The sequence below is a fragment of the Eurosta solidaginis genome, chromosome 4 (assembly GCF_040869045.1).
Source record: "Eurosta solidaginis isolate ZX-2024a chromosome 4, ASM4086904v1, whole genome shotgun sequence".
NCBI classification, from domain to species: domain Eukaryota; kingdom Metazoa; phylum Arthropoda; class Insecta; order Diptera; family Tephritidae; genus Eurosta; species Eurosta solidaginis.
The window spans coordinates 6,678,589-6,704,016 of record NC_090322.1 but is presented as its reverse complement, the minus strand read 5'-3'; the positions used below and the strand labels follow the sequence as shown (position 1 = coordinate 6,704,016).

The following is a 25,428-nucleotide window of genomic DNA, read 5'->3' as shown; positions in this document are numbered from 1 at the left end:
TAGAGTTTCTATATGGCACTGAAACAAGTTGATGTTCCTCTAGAAAAACCAGATTAGGTGTTCACCATGCGTTTTGTTATTCTGTCCGCACCAGCCTGGGCTGTCATTTTTATTTCTTTCTTTTTTTTTCGTGCGCGCGGCCATTTCTGACACTTTTGTTTGTTTATATTTTCATTTGCATAGTTTTTTTGGTTATCCAAAGAAAACAAGTGTTTTTTTAACTGATCGGTTAATCGTGATTTTGTGCTGTTGTGACTAATAAAACTTTACAAATTGAATTTTAAAATGCAAAAGAAATTGTTAAGTGATGGTGCAAATGTAAATTTGTATAATAAAGATTGGATAAATGTGCAGAAGTGAAAATAGGTTGGTACCGTGGTATGTGTATAAATGTACATAGCTACATATATATGCAAGTGCTACAATGTCGACGGCGTTTGTCTTCCATTTAAATAAAATCTAAGAAAGTCAATAGAAAAATGTAGAAAAAAAAAAGTTTTAAAGTGATAACATACATTTGAATGTGTATTACAATTGGTTAAAGTGGGATAAGTGAGAATATGTAGGTAGCGAGGCAAGCGTATTAATATATATATGTACGTATGTATATATGAAAGTGTTGAAATGCCGACGGCTTTTGTGCATTCAAGTGGTCCAAAGGAAAGCTTGCCTTAATTTTTGAAAACTAATTAAAATCTTACAAAATCATTGTACATATTATGTATAGATAGTATGTGTTCAAATAAATCCATACATATATATATAAGTGTGCAATACTTTGTGTTCATCTTTAATCCCTCATCTTATGGTGAAAAGTGCGTCAGAAGGGCAGAAGAATTGTTAAGTGTTCAACCTTATTTAAAGGAAAACTATAACTTTTTTAATACAAACTATGTACTAGCATTAACATTGTGTGGTACCTATATGTTTAAACAAAAATATTCCTTCACGGCGTACCCACCCATCTCTCCCCCACAGTGACAACTGCCACAATTGCAATTCATAACTCTGTAATGAAATCGCAACGGTTTAACGGAAAAGATCGCGGAGATAACCGATTATATGAATAAAACTAGTATATATTATAGCCTCAATTCAAAATACAAAGCTAACATCTAGATCGGACCTCCGAGACTCTAATGGCTAAACATCCATAGGAAAGATCGTCTGTGTGTTTTCACTCTGTTCTCGAAATCAAAAAAGAAACAGTGGCGTAGTAAGGGGGATGAGAGTGTTTCATAACATTTTTAAAAATCGGTAAAAGCGTTTACCGATTCTGTTTGGATTTTGTCTAGGGCCTTATAATACTTGCCTGGATCAAACGGCTGTGTTGGCAGGTGCCAGATAGTGCTTATTGATGTAGGGTTCTTATTATTTTTATTTAACTGTGTATTTTAGTTACTTTGAACTTTGTAATTTTCAATATTGATTTTTAAATTTTCAAAAGTTTTGATTATTGTGAAAAATGAAAAATAAAATAGACGCATACATTTAGGCGTATTGAAAAATATGGTTTACAGTTTTTATAAATAAAAACGTAGTTTAAATCTCCACAATTGAGATGTTCCCCTACCCTCTTGGAGGCGGGAAAGAACAAGCAATTGTTTGGTAGGGTATCCAGGTTTGTAAGAATTAAGCAAGAACTGTTTATTTTATTTTATTTATTTATCAGTCTACAAATTAAACAATTATACAGACCAAATATACCGACACTTAAATCTCAGATGTAATACACGATATAAACAACATAAGCTGTCAGCAATTTTAAAGTAATATTTAAACAGTATTGAATTAAACACTTGACAATTTCAATTAAAAACTTAGAAGTAAGCAAAAGATAAAATGTTGTAAATGTGTTAAAATATACTCATGAAGGAGCTAGTAAATAAAAATTTATGAAATTGACAATAAAGCAGATTAATAGTAGAGAAAATATATACAGAATAGAATTTATACAGAGTAAATTTGATTGCATACATATAAAAATAATGATCACAACGCAATTTTGCAAACAAGTTTCAAGTAACTGGTACTTCAAATTTGAAACATTTGAAACTGTTCAACCCGTATATCACGGTTTAGCGTTATTTGCTTCATTTCGAATTACAAATTTAATGTAGTTAAAAGTTATTTTTTAATACCAAGAAACGAGTCGCAGACGTCTAAATTTTTACAGTGTTTATTAAAATCACGACATAAACAGTGAAGAGGTTCGTGCATTTCATAATTCGACCTGCATGTAGCTACAAAAATTGATTGAAAATGTCTAGATGGCCTAATAGCAACGTTAAACTTAATTTCACCAAGCAAAAATGGACTATTTATTGACCCTCTTATTAATTTAACAATAAATAAGACACCAAGCATCTCTCTGCGGCTCTGCAATGTGGGCAGCTGTATTAGTTTTAACCGGCCGCAATAGGGGGGAAGATTTTTAGAAGGATCCCATGGTAAGTGTTTTAAAGCGAAAAGCAAAAAATGTTTCTGGGCCGATTCCAGCTTGTCAGAATGAACCTGATAACGCGGATTCCAAATTATTGAAGCATATTCCAAAGTAGGTCTGACCAATGATGTAAAAAGAGTTTTTGTAACGTAAGGGTCATTAAATTCTTTAGACCAACGTTTAACGAAAGCCAAAGTACCTTTATTGCTATTCACGCAAGATTCAATATGAAGTTTAAAATCGAGTTTTGGGTCCACTGTAACGCCTAAATCAATAAAATTAGTGACTTGCTTGATTGCATAGTCGACAATAACATAATCATGGGATTGGAAGGACTTCCTTGTAAAACACATGAACTTACATTTTGTTCAGCATTTTGTTATTAGCCTCACAGGATCATCCAATGACACTGCCCGCCCAAAGGGGTCAGCAGACGCATAGTTGGAGAATAATATTTTATTCCCCAATTAGAAAAAAATTTGCCATGTTGACAAGAATCTACGAATATCAACATCTCAACACAATTTACTAAAGTACATATGTACATAAGTACATACATACATGCATTAAAATCATTTCTTCGTAAGCCATCACAGCATTGCTTCTCGCCCCTGCTACCGCAGCACCCTTGCCTACAACGATCACATCATCGAATTGAATTTACAAATTTTTGTCAACTCGAGCTGAAAATATTTCGCAACGTTGCCAAATTTCATAGTATTGTCTTCTACTACCACGTCCCCTTATCTAAAAGCTTTGACATCATCAACTTTAAAATATTTTTTCAGCTCGAGCCGACATGCCATGTTGCCAAATTTCCAAATAAACATACCAATTTTGCTTATTTTCTTCTATTTTTGCTGAAGTTTGTATCAACAATCTCTTCTTCCATTTTTATGATGAATTTATTAATGAAATTGGTGTACTTAATATGAAATCAATCGTAAAAACGATTTTGTCCATCGATTCGCGCTACGAATAAATCTATAAATTAGACTGTTTGGATTTTTACTTCGAGCAAAACAAAAACAAAACAGATGCTGTCAGTATTAAAGCTCATAAAATTTTCTATAGGCATTATTTAACAGTTACCTATACATTGGATTTTACAATTTTTTACTCGAATAACTTTTGAAGGAGTGATCCAACGAAACAAATTTAGTTAGTTTTTTTTTCAGAGCATGCAATTTTATATGTAAAAATCATGGATCAACTATAGGGTTGGCTCATTTCTACAGACACAAAATACCTTTCTATGCCAGTGAAATGAAAAAAATAAAATCAGCTAATGAGATGAGCCAACCGTATAATTGAGCCATGTTTCATGTTTTCTATGTATAAATTGTAATAACTTTCGATTGGATGGCAACAATTTAACAAAGGATTTACATCTTACGATTTCTATCAAATTAAGAAAAATACCAATTTAGTTCGTATATATATGAATAACATTGTGGATGCGCATATGTAAAACCTTTTATTGCATCCAATCAATCCCAGCAAAATTTTCAGTCGAATTGGATATTTTTTGAAACGCTCTAATATACCAACACAAAAGTTCAATGGCTCCGACCGGCAGGCAATATTCCGAATGTCCTCATCCATTCGCTCGTAAATATATACAATCATCACGGTGGCAGCAGGTCAACATACAAAAATAAAATCTCCATATACTTTGTTTCTGTATTTCGACAGACTAATGTCAAAGTCGTACTCCGCCGACAGTTGAAGCATCAAATCAAAAGAAAAAGGCACTGATCAGCCGATTTCCAGCCATCACCTGTATGGTTCCGCCGAGCAAAGAATGGATGACTTTTGTATATATTTATTTACACAAATATTCTTCAACATATTGCTTTTTGTACATTAGATAAACAAATAAAAACACACGATTTTGTTATGGAATATTTATTTAACTAATTTTCATATGCTTATACATATATTTGTGCACATTTAAATTACAATACAAGAAAATCTACAAATCATATGCACTTGCTATTTCATATTTTGACACACCAGCCATATTTAATTTTTCATTTGCCATCTTGCTTACAATTTGGTTTCTGTTTTCGTTTTCCTACACATGTGCTTGAAAATTTTAGTGTTTTCTATTTCCAATGGTATGTCTTAATAATTACGAAATTAATTTCGATACAATTCAGTTTCTATTATCACAATATTTGCTAAACATCGCGCTTAATTTGTTTTTGTTCGCTGCCTTTTTTTGACATTTCTTCGAATTCACCTATTTCAAGGTGGTGGATACGAAGGCAGATAGCAAAACGGACTGCGCAAACCCAATCGAGATCTTTCAGAACCGCGATGGGTTTCACAAACTGTTCCCAACTCTACAGTGCGCCCTCTTGTATATCTATCCTCTTTGGTTTTATCAAAATCTAGACCGTCTTGTGGGCGTTATTTATACATTAGTGGCTTGTGTGAATAAAAAATAAGTAGAAACTTCTAGATTCAGGAAATGAGCACAAATCAAATGATTTGGCTGTTTTCAAAATAAAATTTCCATGTGATTTGTTTATGTATTTGCACAGCTTAATTGTGCTATTGAATTGAGAAAGGCTATGTGATATAATGTTTGTATTTTTAATGAATAAACACTGAAAAGTACAAAAGCTACACTAATTAGTTTTATCAAAATCTAGACCGTCTTGTGGGCGTTACGTATACATTAGTGGCTTGTGTGAATAAAAAATAAGTAGATACTTCTAGATTCAGGAAATGGGCACAAATCAAATGATTTGGCTGTTTTCAAAATAAAATGTCCATGTGATTTGTTTATGTATTTGCACAGCTTAATTGTGCTATTAAATTGAGGAAGGCTATGTGATATAATGTTTGTATTTTTAATGAATAAACACTGAGAAGTACAAAAGCTACACTAATTAGTTTTATCAAAATCTAGACCGTCTTGTGGGCGTTACGTATACATTAGTGGCTTGTGTGAATAAAACATAAGTAGATACTTCTAGATTCAGGAAATGGGCACAAATCAAATGATTTGGCTGTTTTCAAAATAAAATTTCCATGTGATTTGTTTATGCATTTGCATAGATTAATTGTGCTATTGAATTGAGAAAGGCTATGTGATATAATGTTTGTATTTTTAATGAATAAACACTGAAAAGTACAAAAGCTACACTAATTAGTTTTATCAAAATCTAGACCGTCTTGTGGGCGTTACGTATACATTAGTGGCTTGTGTGAATAAAACATAAGTAGATACTTCTAGATTCAGGAAATGGGCACAAATCAAATGATTTGGCTGTTTTCAAAATAAAATTTCCATGTGATTTGTTTATGCATTTGCATAGATTAATTGTGCTATTGAATTGAGAAAGGCTATGTGATATAATGTTTGTATTTTTAATGAATAAACACTGAGAAGTACAAAAGCTACACTAATTAGTTTTATCAAAATCTAGACCGTCTTGTGGGCGTTACGTATACATTAGTGGCTTGTGTGAATAAAACATAAGTAGATACTTCTAGATTCAGGAAATGGGCACAACTCAAATGATTTGGCTGTTTTCAAAATAAAATTTCCATGTGATTTGTTTATGCATTTGCATAGATTAATTGTGCTATTGAATTGAGAAAGGCTATGTGATATAATGTTTGTATTTTTAATGAATAAACACTGAGAAGTACAAAAGCTACACTAATTAGTTTTATCAAAATCTAGACCGTCTTGTGGGCGTTACGTATACATTAGTGGCTTGTGTGAATAAAACATAAGTAGATACTTCTAGATTCAGGAAATGGGCACAAATCAAATGATTTGGCTGTTTTCAAAATAAAATTTCCATGTGATTTGTTTATGCATTTGCATAGATTAATTGTGCTATTGAATTGAGAAAGGCTATGTGATATAATGTTTGTATTTTTAATGAATAAACACTGAAAAGTACAAAAGCTACACTAATTAGTTTTATCAAAATCTAGACCGTCTTGTGGGCGTTACGTATACATTAGTGGCTTGTGTGAATAAAAAATAAGTAGATACTTCTAGATTCAGGAAATGGGCACAAATCAAATGATTTGGCTGTTTTCAAAATAAAATGTCCATGTGATTTGTTTATGTATTTGCACAGCTTAATTGTGCTATTAAATTGAGGAAGGCTATGTGATATAATGTTTGTATTTTTAATGAATAAACACTGAGAAGTACAAAAGCTACACTAATTAGTTTTATCAAAATCTAGACCGTCTTGTGGGCGTTACGTATACATTAGTGGCTTGTGTGAATAAAACATAAGTAGATACTTCTAGATTCAGGAAATGGGCACAAATCAAATGATTTGGCTGTTTTCAAAATAAAATTTCCATGTGATTTGTTTATGCATTTGCATAGATTAATTGTGCTATTGAATTGAGAAAGGCTATGTGATATAATGTTTGTATTTTTAATGAATAAACACTGAAAAGTACAAAAGCTACACTAATTAGTTTTATCAAAATCTAGACCGTCTTGTGGGCGTTACGTATACATTAGTGGCTTGTGTGAATAAAAAATAAGTAGATACTTCTAGATTCAGGAAATGGGCACAAATCAAATGATTTGGCTGTTTTCAAAATAAAATGTCCATGTGATTTGTTTATGTATTTGCACAGCTTAATTGTGCTATTAAATTGAGGAAGGCTATGTGATATAATGTTTGTATTTTTAATGAATAAACACTGAGAAGTACAAAAGCTACACTAATTAGTTTTATCAAAATCTAGACCGTCTTGTGGGCGTTACGTATACATTAGTGGCTTGTGTGAATAAAACATAAGTAGATACTTCTAGATTCAGGAAATGGGCACAAATCAAATGATTTGGCTGTTTTCAAAATAAAATTTCCATGTGATTTGTTTATGCATTTGCATAGATTAATTGTGCTATTGAATTGAGAAAGGCTATGTGATATAATGTTTGTATTTTTAATGAATAAACACTGACAAGTACAAAAGCTACACTAATTAGTTTTATCAAAATCTAGACCGTCTTGTGGGCGTTACGTATACATTAGTGGCTTGTGTGAATAAAAAATAAGTAGAAACTTGTAGCGGCAGGCTGTTGGTTAATGCAGGGTTAATCATATTCGAACATCTACGTAAGTATCTGTGTGCTGACGCCAACAGACATATGTATACATGTTATTAACTGGTAGAAAGCAAACACATGTATATAGATGTACGAATATGTATCTGTTAGTATATGTGGAGACAGTTCGTGTAAATTTGTAGATACCGTATCCCGCCAATGTGAGATTGTGTGTATTGCGTCCTTCGTCTTTGAGTGAAAAAGGAAAAACGGGAAACTTTCCGCTTATGGGTTATGGGGATCGATTACCAAACGGCTTCTTTCAATGTTAAAAGCGACTTGAACAGTTATGGGAGTGCCTGCGAAAGTTTATTTTCAAGTGCCAAAAAGTTTTTTAAGTCTTCATTTTTTTGTTAGCCGTGCTAACGGACCTGCATACACCGGTCCACGACAAAGAACCAGCATCGAATACCCTGCCCAGGAAAGGATTAGGTGAGTCCAGTGAAGCCCCTTTGCCTGAACCCTTGTGCATGTGAATAAATTAAATTAGATTAAAATAAAATAACGATATACAAAAAATTATAAAATAAAATAAGACTATGAATATATATCTTGAATAAAAATAAACATAAATTTTCCTAAGATAAAACTAAAATATAAATTTTTCCTAAAATTAAATTAAAATACAGATAAAACTTCCCTAAAATTAAATTAAAATAAAATTAAATTAAAATTAAAACAAAAGTAAATCAAAATTAAAATAAAATTAAAATTAAATTAAATTTAAATAAAATGAGACTTTAAGAAAAAAAAGGTAAAAATACATAAAAAAATTTAAATAAACTGAAAATAAAATTGAAGTTAAATAAATGGAAACATAAATTAACAGATAAAATAATATTTAAATAAAATAATAAATAAGTGCACGTACATGAACCCATGAGTTCTTTGTCGTGGTCCCTAAATCATTTTTATCTCCCTGAATAGGAATAGGTACAGAACAAGCCAGGCTCAAAGACCTAAACACACACACACAAAACCGTAACGGCTAGATATTATTTAAGAAGCAGAAGAGGAAGCATAAGTACGGTGCCGGACTCCACGCAAATACGCTCCTGTCCCGGCACCGAAGGATTTTTGGAGGATATACACTTACTCACAAAAGTATTTTGCACCCGATTTTTTGCAAATTTCAGGAAGTTTTCCTTAAGTTAAATTATTTTCGCAATTTTTTTATGAAAAAAATGTTAATATATAATAGAGGAAATATAGGTTAAAGTTCAAGGTTTTACTGAAAATTCAGGAAGAATTTTCATCAAAATTTTGAAATTTCCCCCAGAAAAACTTGCTGAAATTTGCAAAAAATCGGATGCAAAATACTTTTGTGAGTAAGTGTATGTGCAGCATCGACGAAACGGAGAGAACAGAGATCAAAAATAAATCGATTTTTTTTTTTTTTATAATTTGAGTGCATTTTGTCCTTTTTTTGTTATATTTTTTTTATTAAACGATTTGGTTTTTTTTTGGGTTCACCGTATTAAATTTAATTTTAAATTGTTAATTTTTTGATTCAAGTTGATGATCTTGAGATTTTTTTTTGTAAATAATTTTTGTACAACAAAATAATTTTGTAATACAAAATATACACACACTTTTAGACCACATAAGTAGTCATATTCTACTGACCCAAATAATCACTTCAACTCAGCATGAGAAATGTAAACAACATTTGTCAACCCGACACATATGTCGGTTAGTGACACTGACCAACATATGTGCCTATTAGTCGTATTGACTGTAGGACCCCATACATTATGTATATATGGGTTAGTAGAATACGCTGACTAGCATTTGTTTATTATGAATTCATGTACACCTAGTTTGTAAGTATTAGTGTAAATATGTATTAGTAATTTAGAAATATTTTGTATAAAAGAAAGCGGTTCATGAATAAAAATTGAATTCAATTTTGAACTCTGAAAGAACGTTGTTCCGTACTTTTTTATCATTTATTACAATATCATCCATAGCGTATCGATACTTTAAGCACTCAATACCAATATTCTATACTCGAAAGCTTTATGTCTTCGCACTGGAAAGTAACGTTACAAGAACAGACAGCTCAAAATAAAACTCAACATTTTTTGTTTTCATGTTTCAAAATTCATTCAAAATTCTCTATGTTTTGGCAAAAAATAGATGCAAATTATTGAAATTCACCAAACAATTACTAAGCTGGAGCAATGTGAGACAGGGCTGGAATATTTCCTTACGATTGTGGGCACACAAAATGCCTACAGCAGGTGAAAGACGCAAATCTCTGCCAAAATCGTATCTTACACGCAATGATGCTCGTGAGAGGAAGGAGGTGCGTGCAATTTGGCTTAACCCGCATGCGATGGAAATGCGCGAATCGCAAATAGATTTGTGCGATTGTGAATGTCAGCTGCTGCATGAAGTTGAAAGTTTACAACAAGAGCTGCAGAAGTTCGCAAAGGTTAACACACAAATCAATACGGCAATAGATGATGTGGATGATTCTAAAGTTTCACAAAGTATATGCTGTAGCAGTTCCAAATATAAAAAGCTCAGCGAAATCCAGCCTAAGAGCAAATGTGTTAAGCCGACAGCGGCGAACAAAAGTTATGATAAGCAGATAGAAACTCAAAGTCGCCTGACATATCAAAATTACAAATTTCAAACGCGCGAAGAAGCAAAACGGTATAAAGAGCTCAAATCGATCTACACCACATGTCCCAAGAACCAAGAAAGCAAAATAGGCAAACAAAACAAACAACAGCCGTGGGAAAGATGTTCCAGTAGCTCTAGTGATGATTCAACAAATAGAGACAAAGGCAAAAAGGCTACGACACATAAGTCACACAAGGACACAGCGAGAAGTAACAGAAATGCTAAACCACGCTGCGAATTTCCAGAAGAAAGTTTGAAACGTCAAAGTAAAAATAGAACAAGTAAAAACAAGCATAAAATGAAAGAAACGGGCATCGGTTGTTGTGGTGGGCGCTCACCATCCTATGATGATCCTGAAGCTTACAGACCTGCGCAAAAACCACCTGCTACATCCTCAATGTCTAATATAAAATCTAAGCTACCAGCACAATGCCTCTTAACAAATGAAGAACTTGATTTACTTAAAAAGCTAAAAGCAACTTATACAAGGGAAATAAATAAGAATGAGACAAATTCAGCGGAATCGCTAGCAGCTAAAGCAGATACCGATTGTTGTCGGTCTAAAAGAAAAATACCTTCATCATCAATTGAGAATGCATCAAATGGCTCAATAGATAGCCAATATCTTTGTCATACGTACAGATGCAATGCCTGCAGATGTGCTGAAAGTGATTATACAATACTGAAGCAGAGGCATACCTATTCGACATGCGAGCCTGCAACAAAAATATCTAAATATGATCCACAAAGATGTGGATGTTATAAGCAGCAATACTATAGAAATGTGTCTCCAACGCTGAAATCTGGAAAAAGACTATCTTACAGCTTCGTACATATATCTCACAAACCGGCATACACAAGTCTCAAAGGACTGCGGTTAAAATATTTGCATACAAAGAAAACAACAGGCTATGCTTGCCTTAGACGTCTGAAGATGCAATTTAAAAGGTGCACACATGCCAAATCTCAAACCAGCTATAGACCGTGCTGTAACGATACTTGTAGACTACAAAAGCTGAAACATAATCCTGGCGAAAAAATCAAAAACGGAAAGATCGAACATCTAATGGGATCAGATTCAGGGCAACAAGTTTATCATCATAGAGAATATTTGCCTGAGGAGATGGTAAATGTACCTAATCAAACATCAATGATATCACATTTGTTTTATGTAGACGACGGTAAGACAAATGATCGAAATATAATAGTAACTAGAAAAATAGATATACTTAATACTTTTTGTTAATTTGATAGAAAATGAAAACGAAAAGGATTTCAAAACTCCCAAGAAAAGTGACAAAAGTATACAAACGAAGCCATTACTTGCGTCATGCAATTGCAACCGCGAGAGTTTCGTCCAGAGGCCAACGAAAACGTCAATGGCATGCTGTCGCTATGGTAAAAAGGGCAAGGCAAAGAAAACGCAACAATCAGAAAATCTACGCCAAGATACTGAATACCAAGGAAGAGATCTACATAAAGCAGACTTCGAAATAGAAAAGTCCAAAACGTCAAGGTTATGCTGTCCGAATATCAAGAAGGAAGTATACTTGAAACAGTTTACTTCTAAGGAATACCTCACAGATACCGAGGCCCAGGAATTCATAGATGAGGAACCCACTCAAAACGAAACGAATAAAACGACAATAAAGTCGAAATGCGGTCAACGAAAATCTTCTAAAAGTTCATTATCTTGCTGTATGATTGGTAAAAGAAGGAAGTCCAACAACTTCGATGATAAAAAGAACTCAATGCGCCAAGAATTGGATAATAATCCAAATGAAACACTAAGTAACTCTTCATATGCATTGTTTACTAAAAAGAAACAAACAGCATCTTGTTGCCCGTTTTCAAAAATAGAAGCCAGAAGGTCTTCCACGACTGAAATTACAGATGCTGGGCAAACGAAACAATCCAAAGTTTCATTAACATGCTATCGCATAAGAAAAAACAATAGTTTGAAGAAGCTAGACTATACTGCTAGCGGTATCACAAAATCCCAAAGTCGCGATAGCCTTATGGCCAATATGGATTATTTTGAAAATACACCCGTTATCGCAGAGGATCAGCAGAGGCAATCAAAACCGTCACAAGACGAAGGAGGAGTCAGTAAGACGAAGGAGGCAAAGCCATCCTCCGACTTCAACAAAGCCAAGGGATCCTTCGAAGCCATAGAGCTTAAACTTAAAGAGAAACCCTCAAAGACACAGACATGCTGCCCTGGTATACCATTACGCTATCGTATTGGTGGAAAAAATAACCCAAATGACTCAAAAAAGCACTCCTCCCACGTTAAAGAACCTGAGGTAGAACAGAAACGGTCAATAAGGTCAACATGTTGTCCGATTTCTAGGACGAAGGAATCCAAGGATTCTGAAAAGATATCCACCGACGTCAATGAATCTGAGGTGAGAGCAAAACCCTCCAAAACAGCAGTATGTTTCCCAGCTAGAGCACTATGTTGTCCGATCGGTAAGACAAAGGAGTCCCAGGATTCTGAAAAGAAATCCTCCGCCATCAAAGAGCCAGAGTTGGAACAAAAACAATCAAAAAGAACGACGTGCTGTTCAATTGGTAAGACGAAGGATCTTAAGGATTCTGAAATGAGACCATCCGAAGCCAAAGAACTTGAATTGAAACAGAAATCCTCCAAAACACAGACATGTTATCCCGCTTTAATAGCATGTTGTCCGATTCGTGGAACGAAGGACTCTAACCATCCTAAAACGCAGTCCACCAATATCAAAGAACCTGAGTTAGAACAGAAACAGTTAAAACGATTAACATGTTGTCCCCTTTCTAGGACGAATGAGCCCAAGGATTCTGAAAAGATATCCTCCGACGTAAAAGAATCCGAGGCCAGAGAGAAACCCTCCAAAACACTAGCATGCTTCCCAGCTGTACCACTATGTTGTCCGATCGGTAAGACCCATGATTCTGAAGAGAGATCCACCGCCATCAAAGAACCAGAGTTGGAACAAAAACTGTCAAAAAGAACGACGTGCTGTTCAATTGGTAAGACGAAGGATCTCAGAGATTACAAAATGGGACCCTCCGAAGCCAAAGAACTTAAATTGAAACAGAAACCCTCCAAAACACAGACATGTTGTGCCTCTTTAACAGCATGTTGTCGGATTGGTGGAACGAAGGACTCTAACCTTCCTAAAACGAAGTCCACCGACATCAAAGAACCTGAGTTAGGACAGAAACAGTCAAAAAGGTCAAAATGTTGTCCGATTTCTAGGACGAAGAAGTCCAAGGATTCTGAAAAGATATCCCCCGACGTCAAATCATCTGAGGTGAGAGAGAAACCGTCCAAAACAGCAGCATGTTTCACAGCTGTACCACTATGTTGTCCGATCGGTAAGACAAAGCAGCCCCAGGATTCTGAAAAGAGATCCTCCGCCATCAAAGAACCAGAGTTGGAACAAAAACAGTCCAAAAGAACAACGTGCTGTTCAATTGGTAAGACGAAGGATCTCAAGGATTCTGAAATCAGACCCTCCGAAGCCAAAGAACTTGAATTGAAACAGAAACCCTCCAAAACACAGACATGTTGTCCCGCGTTAACAGCATGTTGTGGAACGAAGGACTCTAACCATGCTAAAACGAAATCCACCGATATCAAAGAACATGAGTTAGAGCAGAAACAGTCAAAAAGGTCAACAAGTTGTCCCATTTCCAGGACGAAGAAGTCAAAGGATTCTGAAAATATATCCTCCGAAGTCAAAGAATCTGAGGTGAGAGAGAAACCCTCCAAAACAGCAGCATGCTTCCCAGCTGTACCACTATGTTGTCCGATCGGTAAGGCAAATGAGCCCCATGATTCTGAAGAGAGATCCACCGCCATCAAAGAACAAGAGTTGGAACAAAAACAGTCAAAAAGAACGACGTGCTGTTCAATTGGTAAGACGAAGGATCTCAAGGATTCTGAAATGAGACCCTCCGAAGCCAAAGAACTCGAATTGAAACAGAAACCCTCCAAAATACAGACATGTTGTCCCGCTTTAACAGCATGTTGCCGGATTGGTGGAACGAAGGACTCTAACCATCCTAAAACGAAGACCACCGATATCAAAGAACCTGAATTAGAACAGAAACAGTCAAAAAGGTCAACATGTTGTCCGATCTCTAGAACGAAGAAGTCCAAGGATTCTGAAAAGATATCCTACGATATCAAAGAACCTGACTTAGAGCAGAAACAGTCAAAAAGGTCAACATGTTGTCCCATTTCCAGGACGAAGAAGTCCAAGGATTCTGAAAATATATCCTCCGACGTCAAAGAATCTGAGGTGAGAGAGAAACCCTCCAAAACAGCAGCATGCTTCCCAGCTGTATCACTATGTTGTCTGATCGGTAAGACAAAGGAGCCCAAGGATTCTGAAAAGAGGTCCTCCGCCATCAAAGAACCACAGTTGGAACAAAAACAGTCAAAAAGAACGACGTGCTGTTCGATTGGTAAGACGAAGGATCTCAAGGATTCTGAAATGAGACCCTCCGTAGCCCAAGAAATTGAATTTAAACAAAAACCCTCCAAAGCACAGGCATGTTGTCCCGCTATAACAGTATGTTGTTGGATTGGTAGAACGAAGGACTGTAGCCGTCCTAAAACGAAGTCCACCGATATCAAAGAGACTGAGTTAGAGCAGAAACAGTCAAAAAGGTTAACATATTGTCCGATTTTCAGGGCGAATAAGTCCCAGGATTCTGGAAAGAAATCCTCCGCAACCAAAGAGCCAGAGTTGGAACAAAAAAAATTAAAAAGAACGACGTGCTGTTCAATTGGTAAGACGAAGGATATCAAGGATTCTGAAATGAGACCCTCCGAAGCCAAAGAACTTGAATTGAAACAGAAATCCTCCAAAACACAGATATGTTGTCCCGCTTTAATAGCATGTTGTCGGATTCGTGGAACGAAGGACTCTAACCATCCTAAAACGAAGTCCACCGATATCAAAGAAATCAAAGAACCTGAGTTAGAACAGAAACAGTTGAAACGATTTACATGTTGTACCCTCTCTAAGACGAATGAGCCCAAGGATTCTGAAAAGATATCCTCCGACGTCAAAGAATCCGAGGCCAGAGAGAAACCCTCCAAAACAGCAGCATGCTTCCCGATCGGTAAGACCCATGATTCTGAAGAGAGATCCACCGCCATCGAAGAACCAGAGTTGGAACAAAAACTGTCAAAAAGAACGACGTGCTGTTCAATTGGTAAGACGAAGGACCTCAAAGATTCTAAAATGAGACCCTCCGAAGCCAAAGAACTTGAATTGAAACAGAAACCATCCAAATCACAGACATGTTGTACCTCTTTAACAGCATGTTGTTGGATTGGTGGAACGAAGGGCTCTAACCATCCTAAAACGAAGTCCACCGATATCAAAGAATCTGAGTTAGGACAGAAACACTCAAAAAGGCCAACATTTTGTCCGATTTCTAGGACGAAGAAGTCCAAGGATTCTGAAAAGATATCCTCCGGCGTCAAAGAAACTGAGGTGAGAGAGAAATCCTCCAAAACAGCGGAATGTTTCCCAGCTGTACCACTATGTTGCCCGATCGGTAAGACAAAAGAGTCCCAGGATTCTGAAAAGAGATCCTCCGCCGTCAAAGAACCAGAGTTGGAACAAAAACAGTCAAAAAGAACGACATGCTGTTCAATTGGTAAGACGAGGGATCTAAAGGATTCTGAAATGAGATCCTGCGAAGCCAAAGAACTCGAATTGAAACAGAAACCCTCCAAAATACAGACATGTTGTCCCGCTTTAACAGCATGTTGCCGGATTGGTGGAACGAAGGACTCTAACCATCCTAAAACGAAGACCACCGATATCAAAGAACCTGAATTAGAACAGAAACAGTCAAAAAGGTCAACATGTTGTCCGATCTCTAGAACGAAGAAGTCCAAGGATTCTGAAAAGATATCCTACGATATCAAAGAACCTGACTTAGAGCAGAAACAGTCAAAAAGGTCAACCTGCTGTCCGTTTTCTAGGACGAAGAACTCCAAGGATTCTGAAAAGATATCCCCCGACGTTAAAGAATCTGAGGTGAGAGAGAAACCGTCCAAAACAGCAGCACGCTTCCCAGCTGTACTACTATGTTGTCCGATCGGTAAGACAAATGAGCCCCATGATTCTGAAGAGAGATCCACCGCCATCAAAGAACCAGAGTTGGAACAAAAACAGTTAAAAAGAACGGGGTCCTGTTCAGTTGGTAAGACCACGGATCTCAAGGATTCTGAAATGAGACCCTCCGAAGCCAAAGAACTTGAATTGAAACAGAAAACCTCCAAAACACAGACATGTTGTCCCGCTATAACAGCATGTTGTCGGATTGGTGGAACGAAGGACTCTAACCATCCTAAAACGAAGTCCACCGATATCAAAGAACCTGAGTTAGAACAGAAACAGTCAAAAAGGTCTACATGTTGTCCGATTTCTAGAACGAAGAAGTCCAAAGATTCTGAAAAGATATCCTACGATATCAAAGAACCTGAGTTAGAGCAGAAACAGTCAAAAAGGTCAACATGTTGTCCGATTTCCAGGACGAAGAAGTCCAAGGATTCTGAAAATATATCCTCCGACGTCAAAGAATCTGAGGTGAGAGAGAAACCCTCCAAAACAGCAGCATGCTTCCCAGCTGTACCACTATGTTGTCCGACTGGTAAGACAAGGGAGCCCCGTGATTCTGAAGAGAGATCCACCGCCATCAAAGAACCAGTGTTGGAACAAAAACAGTCAAAAAGAACGATGTGCTGTTCAATTGGTAAGACGAGGGATCTAAAGGATTCTGAAATGAGATCCTCCGAAGCCAAAGAACTTGAATTTAAACAGAAACCCTCCAGAACACAGACATGTTGTCCCGCTATAACACCATGTTGTCGGATTGGTGGAACGAAGGACTCTAGCCATCCTAAAACGAAGTCCACCGATATCAAAGAACCTGAGTTGGAACAGAAACAGTCAAAACGGTCAACATGTTGTCCGATTTCTAGAACGAAGAAGTCCAAAGATCCTGAAAAGATATCCTCCGACGTCGAAGAATCTGAGGTGAGAGAGAAACCCTCCAAAACAGCAGCACGCTTCCCAGCTGTACCACTATGTTGTCCGATCGGTAAGACAAATGAGCCCCTTGATTCTGAAGAGAGATCCACCGCCATCAAAGAACCAGAGTTGGAACAAAAACAGTCAAAAAGAACGGCGTGCTGTTCAATTGGTAAGACCAAGGATCTCAAGGATTCTGAAATGAGACCCTCCGAAGCCAAAGAACTTGAATTGAAAGGGAAACCGTCCAAAACACAGACATGTTGTTCCGCTTTAACAGCATGTTGTCGGATTGGTGGAACGAAGGACTGTAACCATCCTAAAACGAAGTCCACCGACATCAAAGAACCTGAGTTAGGACAGAAAGAGTCAAAAATGCCAACATTTTTTCCGATTTCTAGCGCGAAGAAGTCCAAGGATTCTGAAACTATATCCTCCGACGTCAAAGAAACTGAGGTGAGAGAGAAACCCTCCAAAACAGCGGCATGTTTCCCAGCTGTACCACTATGTTGCCCGATCGGTAAGACAAAAGAGTCCCAGGATTCTGAAAAGAGATCCTCCGCCGTCAAAGAACCAGAGTTGGAACAAAAACACTCAAAAAGAACGACATGCTGTTCAATTGGTGAGACAAAGGATCTCAAGAGATCCCCCGAAGCCAGAGTTAGAACACAAAAAGCCGAGTTAGAAGACAAACAACCGAATATAATGACTTGTTGTCCGATTTCTAGAAGGAGAGAACCCAAGAGCTTTGAAAAAAAATCCCCAGACTCCAAGGAGCCTGGATTGAAGCCCTCCAAAACACAGACATCTTGCCCATCTGTAAACGTATGTTGTCCGATTGGTAAGGAGAAAGAATCTTCGAAGAAACCTAAAGTTTCTGAGAAGAAAGTCTCTGACGCCAAAGAACATGAGCGCAAATCAACGACATGTTGGCCTGCTTTAACAGTTTGCTGCCCGATTGCTAAGACGAAGGAACCTAAGGATAATCAAACGAGATCCTCCGCAGTGAAACAACTTGAGTTGCAACATAAACCCTTCAACACATCATATTGTCCAGCTAAACCAGTATGTTGCCCGATTGGTAAGGTGAGTTCTGCGAAGAAATCCTCCGAGCCCAAGGAACCAGATATACCTTCCAAAGCAAGGACATGTTGTACGAGTTCAACATGTTGCCCGATTGTTATTAAGAATACCTTAAAAGAACCAAAGCGTTTTGAAAAGAAGCTCGACGATGTCAAGGAGTATGAGCTGAGGAGGACACAATCCCAAAACACGTCATGCTGTCCAAGTTTTGGGAAAGGAAAGTTCGAAAAGGAGCATTCCAATACCAAATCGATAGGATATTCTGAAAAGAAACCAGTCAAAATGTTGGAATGCTTTTCGAGTTGCAAGAAAAAAACAGTTCCAAATGAACTTGAATCGAAAGCAAAACCGCTCGAAACGAAAAATCCTAAGCACTTGGATGGCGATGCACCGAAAAAGCCAACGTCTTGTTGTCCGATTTGCGTGAAGCACGAGTCAGAAACATTGAGGAATGCTGAAAGAAAAACAACGGAACTAAGACAAAAGGAAATTAAAACCTCCGAAAGGACACCGCGTACATCTAAACATTACGTTCGGGAGACAAAACCAACGTTAGTTGTTGGAGTGAAAACACCCACATATGCTGAAAGGGGAAACTCGAGTAATAAAAGGCTGACGAATGTCGGGAAAATAATATCAAAAAAGTCTTCATTTTGTGCGATCCCAATACAATTTTGCATGGGTGGTAAAGAGGATAATTCAAAGAATCTCAGATATTCTGAAAAGAGGCGCTCCGACGCCGAAATACAGAAGAGTGTTGAAAGGAAGTCATGCCAAATTTCATCATGCTGCAAAAGTGTTAAAAAGGATATGCGAAAGGAATTGGATTTAAAGGAAGAGCCGAGAGATTATAAAAGAAGAGTCCCCCTTCCAAAAGGACGCGCGAGTTTGGACAAGGAGGAAATTCTCCAGAAGAAGTTAGATTCAGGGAAAAACGTTAACAATGTCGTAAGAGAGCCCCGCTCCCCAAGCAGACGCAAAAATTTGAATAAGAAGGAAACGTTTCAGAAGGAAGATAAAACCGAACATAAAGCTGAGGAGGATCGTAAAGCTTTGGTGCCAGCTAAGGAGCGACCAAAAGTTCGTGTATCTGAACTAGAAAAGAGTACCATAAAGCGAATTGAAAAAACATCGGAAACGTGGTTATGCGCATGTTGCAAGTCCTCTGAAGAAAGTGATGACAACAATAGGTATTTAAGGCAGAGTGGTGTAAGTGGCGAAAGGAGCAGATCAGAAACGCCAAGAAAAAGAGTGCAAGAGAGACTGAAAGTAAGAAATAGTGAAAACGATGAACCACCAAACATTTCGTACTGTGAGATGCTCTACAACGAACTAGAAAATATAGGGACACAAAAATACCAATGTCAAGGGGTCATACGACACTCAAACAAGGTCAAAAGTGCAGAAAAGGATAACGAATTAACCACAAAGAAAGCAAGTGAAAGAGGACAGAACAGTGATAAGCAGCATGGGAAGCAAACTAGACCCAAGTCAATAAAAGAAGATAACAAAAATACTTACAAAGAAATGAAGCAAATGGAAACGAGTGATAACACGCAACGTAAAAAAAAACCAAGAAGGCTTATTGATAGATCTGTTACAAGAGAGTCCGCGCTTATTGGCCCGCCACCCTTTACCCTTTGTTACGCCACCAGCGACTCAGAAATCAAATCAATTTATGACCCACAATATGTGCTTGGGCAAGCAGGAAGACGAGGTGTTTCCATGTCGCCATACAGGCAGATGAAATATAACGCTACATTGAGCAGCATAGCAAAGAAGAAATGCTATAAAGATCCTGATAAAGCTCCAGAAAAAAATTATTTTTATGGTCATGGATTGGATTGTCAAATTTAGCATTAAACTATATTTTATAAGCGACTGAATCGTGCATAGTCACATGTAGGATGTAGTTTTTTTTGTTGAATTTGTCAGTTGGACCCGTGAAAATAAGTAAGTGAATGTAAATATCAAGAAATAATAAAGTCCGTAATGATTAACTAAATTTCTTTGCTCTTATCATTGCTCCGAAATCACATTTGCTAATTGTATCCTCGCACAGCTGTCTAATATTCTTAGCCAGTATTCCTCGAGCACTAAATCTATCGACTGCCGAGTGTAACGTCGGGTGTGTTCGAGGGGCCAAATAACAGCACTATTGCTAAAGTGCTACCCAATTGATGGAATGTTGCTGATAATGTCCTGCAATAGCGCAGTGAAAATTTTTATGTTGCGTTTGATTTGCTACTGATTGCATGACATTGCCACAGCTGCTCCAACTTTGCCGAAGAACGTGATGAGCTGTTATAAAAAGTTAAACTGCTGCAACAACCGCAGCGCGAACACATTCATCAACCTATCTCGGTTGTCGTTTCGAAAGCCCTCTATACTCTTTCTATTTGTGAGAGCAGAGTGCTTCATATATATCTACTAGTACTTCTTTCTCTACCTCTTACCATAGCTTCAAATCTATCTCAGTTTGTATATCTATAACTTTACCTCTATCTCAACCTTTATCTCTCTCGCTCACCTCTAACTCTATAACTACCATTTTTTCTCATAATCTTCTTGTTTATTTTAATCGATATCTCTATCCGTATAGCGGGAGTCATTGGTGCCGTATGTCGTATCGCTGTATCCGTATCCCTAACGTAATCAGCTGTTTATCGTTACGACGGTAAACCAAAACCCAATTGGTTGGCTACGATACGGTTACGACCTTAGCGGGACCAATAATCGATTGCATTGATTCTCATAAGGTTGGTCGAATCAGCTGTTATAAGGTTGCCGATACGGTTACCGATAAAGCACCAATGTCTCCAGCTTATGTCTAGCTCTGTTCTATAACTACTACTCATACTATCAACATTCCGATCTCCATACAGCTTTTTCTTTCGCGGTCACTATCTCTTTCGGTACCCATCCATTAATTTCTTTCTTCATTAGTATCTTTACCAATTCTCTTTGTATACATATGTTTACCTTGATTTCTATTCTCTATCTCGAAGACGTAATTATATCCGTCTCAAGGCGAATTCAGTACCAGACGATGTTATCCCATAAGCTGATTGCTTGTTCTTGCGATGCTCGTGAAAAAATTTGGTACAGCAAGGAGTGAGTTAAATGAAATCAATATTAGTTTTCTTCTGATTTGACATCCTGCCGCACGGTGAATTGGGTTGAATTCCGTTCGCTATCACATTGTGAAGATTCGTATTGCCATCAGTTGGTCGCAAGGCGAATTCAGTACCAGGTGTTGTTATCCCAACCTCTTCTTGATTATTTTTTACATACAACGCCTTGTATTACAACATGTCAGTTAATAGAAATCAAATAAAATTTTCTTTTGACTTGACATCTTCATCACGGCGAATTGTTTGGATTCGCTTTGCCACCACCTGATATGGATTCGCCTTGGTTGATCGCTTCTTTTTCAGTAAACTTTGGTACAGCAGAATGTCAGTAAAACAAAATCGACACAAATTTCCTTTGGGGTTGATATCAAGGCGAATTCAACCCAATTCGCCGTGCAGAAGAATGCCAAGTCAAAAATTAGCATTGCTTTCGATTAACAGAAATCTTGGTGAGCTAAGGCGTTGCTTGGAAATTATCAAGAAGAAGCCATCAGGTGATGTGATAAGACCACCTGGTACTGAATCGGGTTGAATTCGCAATGATATCACCTTGTAAAGATTCACCTCGGTACTTGAAGTAACGAAGTGTAGTGAGTAAAAGAACACACAAAATATAGAAATATATGCATTCAAACGCAAAATTACATATGTGAAAAATGGAAGGAAAATCCTCGTTGGACTCACGCAACAAAAGGCTGCTCCAATCAGATGCGGAGTGCAAGAAGAAGCGTCACAAGGGTGGCGGGCAACCATGTTATGATGATATTAAAATGGAAACCGTTATTTATAAATTAGATAGTCGAAACAAGATTGTTTTACCACCAGCCGACAATACGAATATAGACGAAGGATTTCTCAGATATGTAAGGAATCGTGTAGAACAGACCGCTGACTTCAGGGACTCTCTACCCGATAATAACCAACGAGATAACGATAAAGGTAGAAAATATAAAAAATGGCATAAACGTCATAGCCGTGAAAGCGACTTATCCGCCGAGGAGCATACATCAACACGCACATGGTGCAATTGTAGAAAAAACAAAAAACGCAAAAGTTCACCACGCAAACGACATCATTACACAGATGATGAAGATGATAGTGGAATATCACAAATTTACGAAAAGCGTAATGTTGAAAAATACGACCGCAATGTACAAGTTTGTAGTTGTAGACGTTCACCAAATGTAACAAACGTGAGTACCACACGGAATTCCCGTTACTCAGCCGATATACGTCCCTACGTGCAAAACGAAATCAATATGGAGGAACAAACAATTTGTGAAACTGAAGATCAAGAACAAATGCTTAAATGCTTACAAAATGTTTTGAAGAAATTATGCACTTTGAGTAATGTTGGTGGCGCCAAATTGGAAATTGCGGTTGAACCCACAAATGAGAATGGCTATCAACAACAAAATGGTACAACGCTACAGACAAGCTATCAACAATATTATAATAATGATCTAACGCAGGGAAATGGAAACTATGTTGGACAACCGGGTGGACACTATGTTGGAGTTACACCTCATCAATATGGGCAACCACCAAGACTAAAACAACCGGATTTTTTCTATCCTAGTAAGTTAGACGATGAGCGGACAGCATCTGGTTTCAGTCAACCAGTAGAAACACGTGTACTTGGTAAACAATTTGAAGTAGCGAGAGAATCAATTAGAAATGAGCTAGTGTATGATAATGTTGCAAATCCACAGCAATATCGTACGACCATACCTAATCAAGAAATATATAATGGCGATATGAATCAGCAACAATATTATCAACAGCAAACAGAACCACAACGAGTTTCGATAAATAAAGACAGGTCTTATCCTACAGAATACAATACACTGCGCCCAACTCTAGTGTATGTGCCGGATAGCACGTTACCACAAACTACCTTAAGTGGTAGTCAGGATATGAGAGCAGAAGATCATCAATATGTGCCACAAAATGCGCCACAAATTACATTGGTCAGGGAAAATGAAGATGTGCGTTCATTTAATCAACCAAATTCGCCACGAACTACTTCGGGTGCAAGTACCACACCCGAGAGGCTAAGATATTCGAATGATTCAAATAGCTCCAAAGCTACATATCTCTCAATGCCAACGACTTTGGATATGAGAGCACAAGATCAACAATATGTGCCACAAAATGCGCCACAAAATACATCGGTCAGGGGAAAGGAAGATGTGCGTTCATTTAATCAACCAAATTCGCCACGAACTACTTCGGGTGAAAGCACCACACCCGAGAGGCTAGGATATTCGAACGATTCAAATAGCTCCAAATCTACATATCTTACAATGCCAACGATTTTGGTACGACAGCCGAAAGAAAAAATAGTAAAAACACGCGGTGATGAAACACAGTTTTTAAAAGTACCGCTGACGAAAAAGCCCATGAATGAAAACTATCAGATTGTAACAAAAAATGGGCTACAAAATGTTTCAGCAGATAACTGTCGGTTTATACCCAACATTGCGGTTGTTGACTATAATCAAGGTAATTATGGTTGCGATGGCGCACCAACGGGTTGTGTGCGCGCGGTAGCAGCACCACAATTAGGCTGCCTACAAAATCAAAATGAAAGCTATGAATATATTTTGATGCGCGTAAAAAAGGATAAGCCAATTTGTTAATTCTACGAAAATTTGTTTACTGAGACACTCAAAAAACTACATTATTACCCCTCCAACGAACGCCCACACTTTATTTGAGCTGTGAAAGATTTTGTGTGAAAGCTTCAAAAAAAAACTCACAGAGCAAAGTCAGAAATTTTTTTTAAAATGAAAAAGTAAAAATAAAATTGCCTATTTCAGACGTAAAATTATAAAAGTGAACAATGGTGCGCCGACCACACGCGGCAACTGTTAACGGCAAACACACGCGCGCAACAAACAACATAACAAACACTTCGAATGCTGATGACGGTGTAATTTGGCAAAGAAGAAAAAGACATGCATCTCAAAGTGATGCGAGCGCCGAATCCGATATAGACGAACGCACGCAAAATCACAGCGAACAAATAAAACAACGCGATTATCAAAAAAATAGAAGATATTATAATGAAAATTCTTCTCGTACAGTATATGTTGATGACTACGCTAAAATACAAAGCAAGAAAAAAACCAAAAAAAGCTATGCCAATGAAAAGTATTGCGACCTAACTAAACAAAGATACGCGGATGCAAAGCGAAGACGCCTCGCAGTTAGCAGTGGTGATAGTGAAAAAGAAACTTCTACCGTTACTGAAACTTCAGATACCACAACAAACAACAGCGGCCACACGAAAATCACTGGTCATTGTAAAATTGGGTCAAGATATAGATCATATGATGATATTGTATGCAATTCAGAACCAGCAAAATGCAAGCGCAATATTTCAGATGATGGATTGTCGCCTGAACGCTTAGTACGTGTACAGAAGTATACATCTGAGCCGAACTCCAATAATAGGACGACGTCTAGGTCTGCGAGTGAAATGTTGACATTTGTAAATAATTTGTTTAAGCAACTCGTCAATACGAGAAGCTCAATGGCAATGGTAAACGGCAATAGCTCACAAATGATGGCGCGAAACTTTGATAACACCATCAATCAGAGTGTAACGGCACCAAGAAGAACGATGCAATTCCCAGTAACTGATGCACCTGGAATACAACATCCTGGCGCTCAGCTTAGTAAGTCTTCGGTTTGCAAAAACGCAGCACACGGTGATTGATTTTAAATTAGGATTTATTTTTATATTAGCCGTGTTTTGTTTTTTTACATGTATATACATCTACATTTGCGTATAAGAAAACGCTTGTCATCACTCAATGTTTAGGAGGCCCATCTAGCGGCAATTCTGGAATGCTCGCGGCAGTGGTAAACAACTCGCTACAAAACAGGGTCTACTGAATAGCGGAGACATACACCTCGGCCGGTTATAGTGTATAACCTATAGCTGAATCAGCTGCGATGAATAGTGCACACACACTTTTC

General features: G+C 37.3%; 1 protein-coding gene across 4 annotated transcripts in view; it reads right to left on the bottom strand.

The window, feature by feature from the left end:
* Positions 1 to 25,428, bottom strand: part of LOC137248905 (ceramide synthase) — a 209,594-nt gene that overhangs the window by 134,966 nt on the left and 49,200 nt on the right. The gene's annotated exons all lie outside the window — the stretch shown is intronic.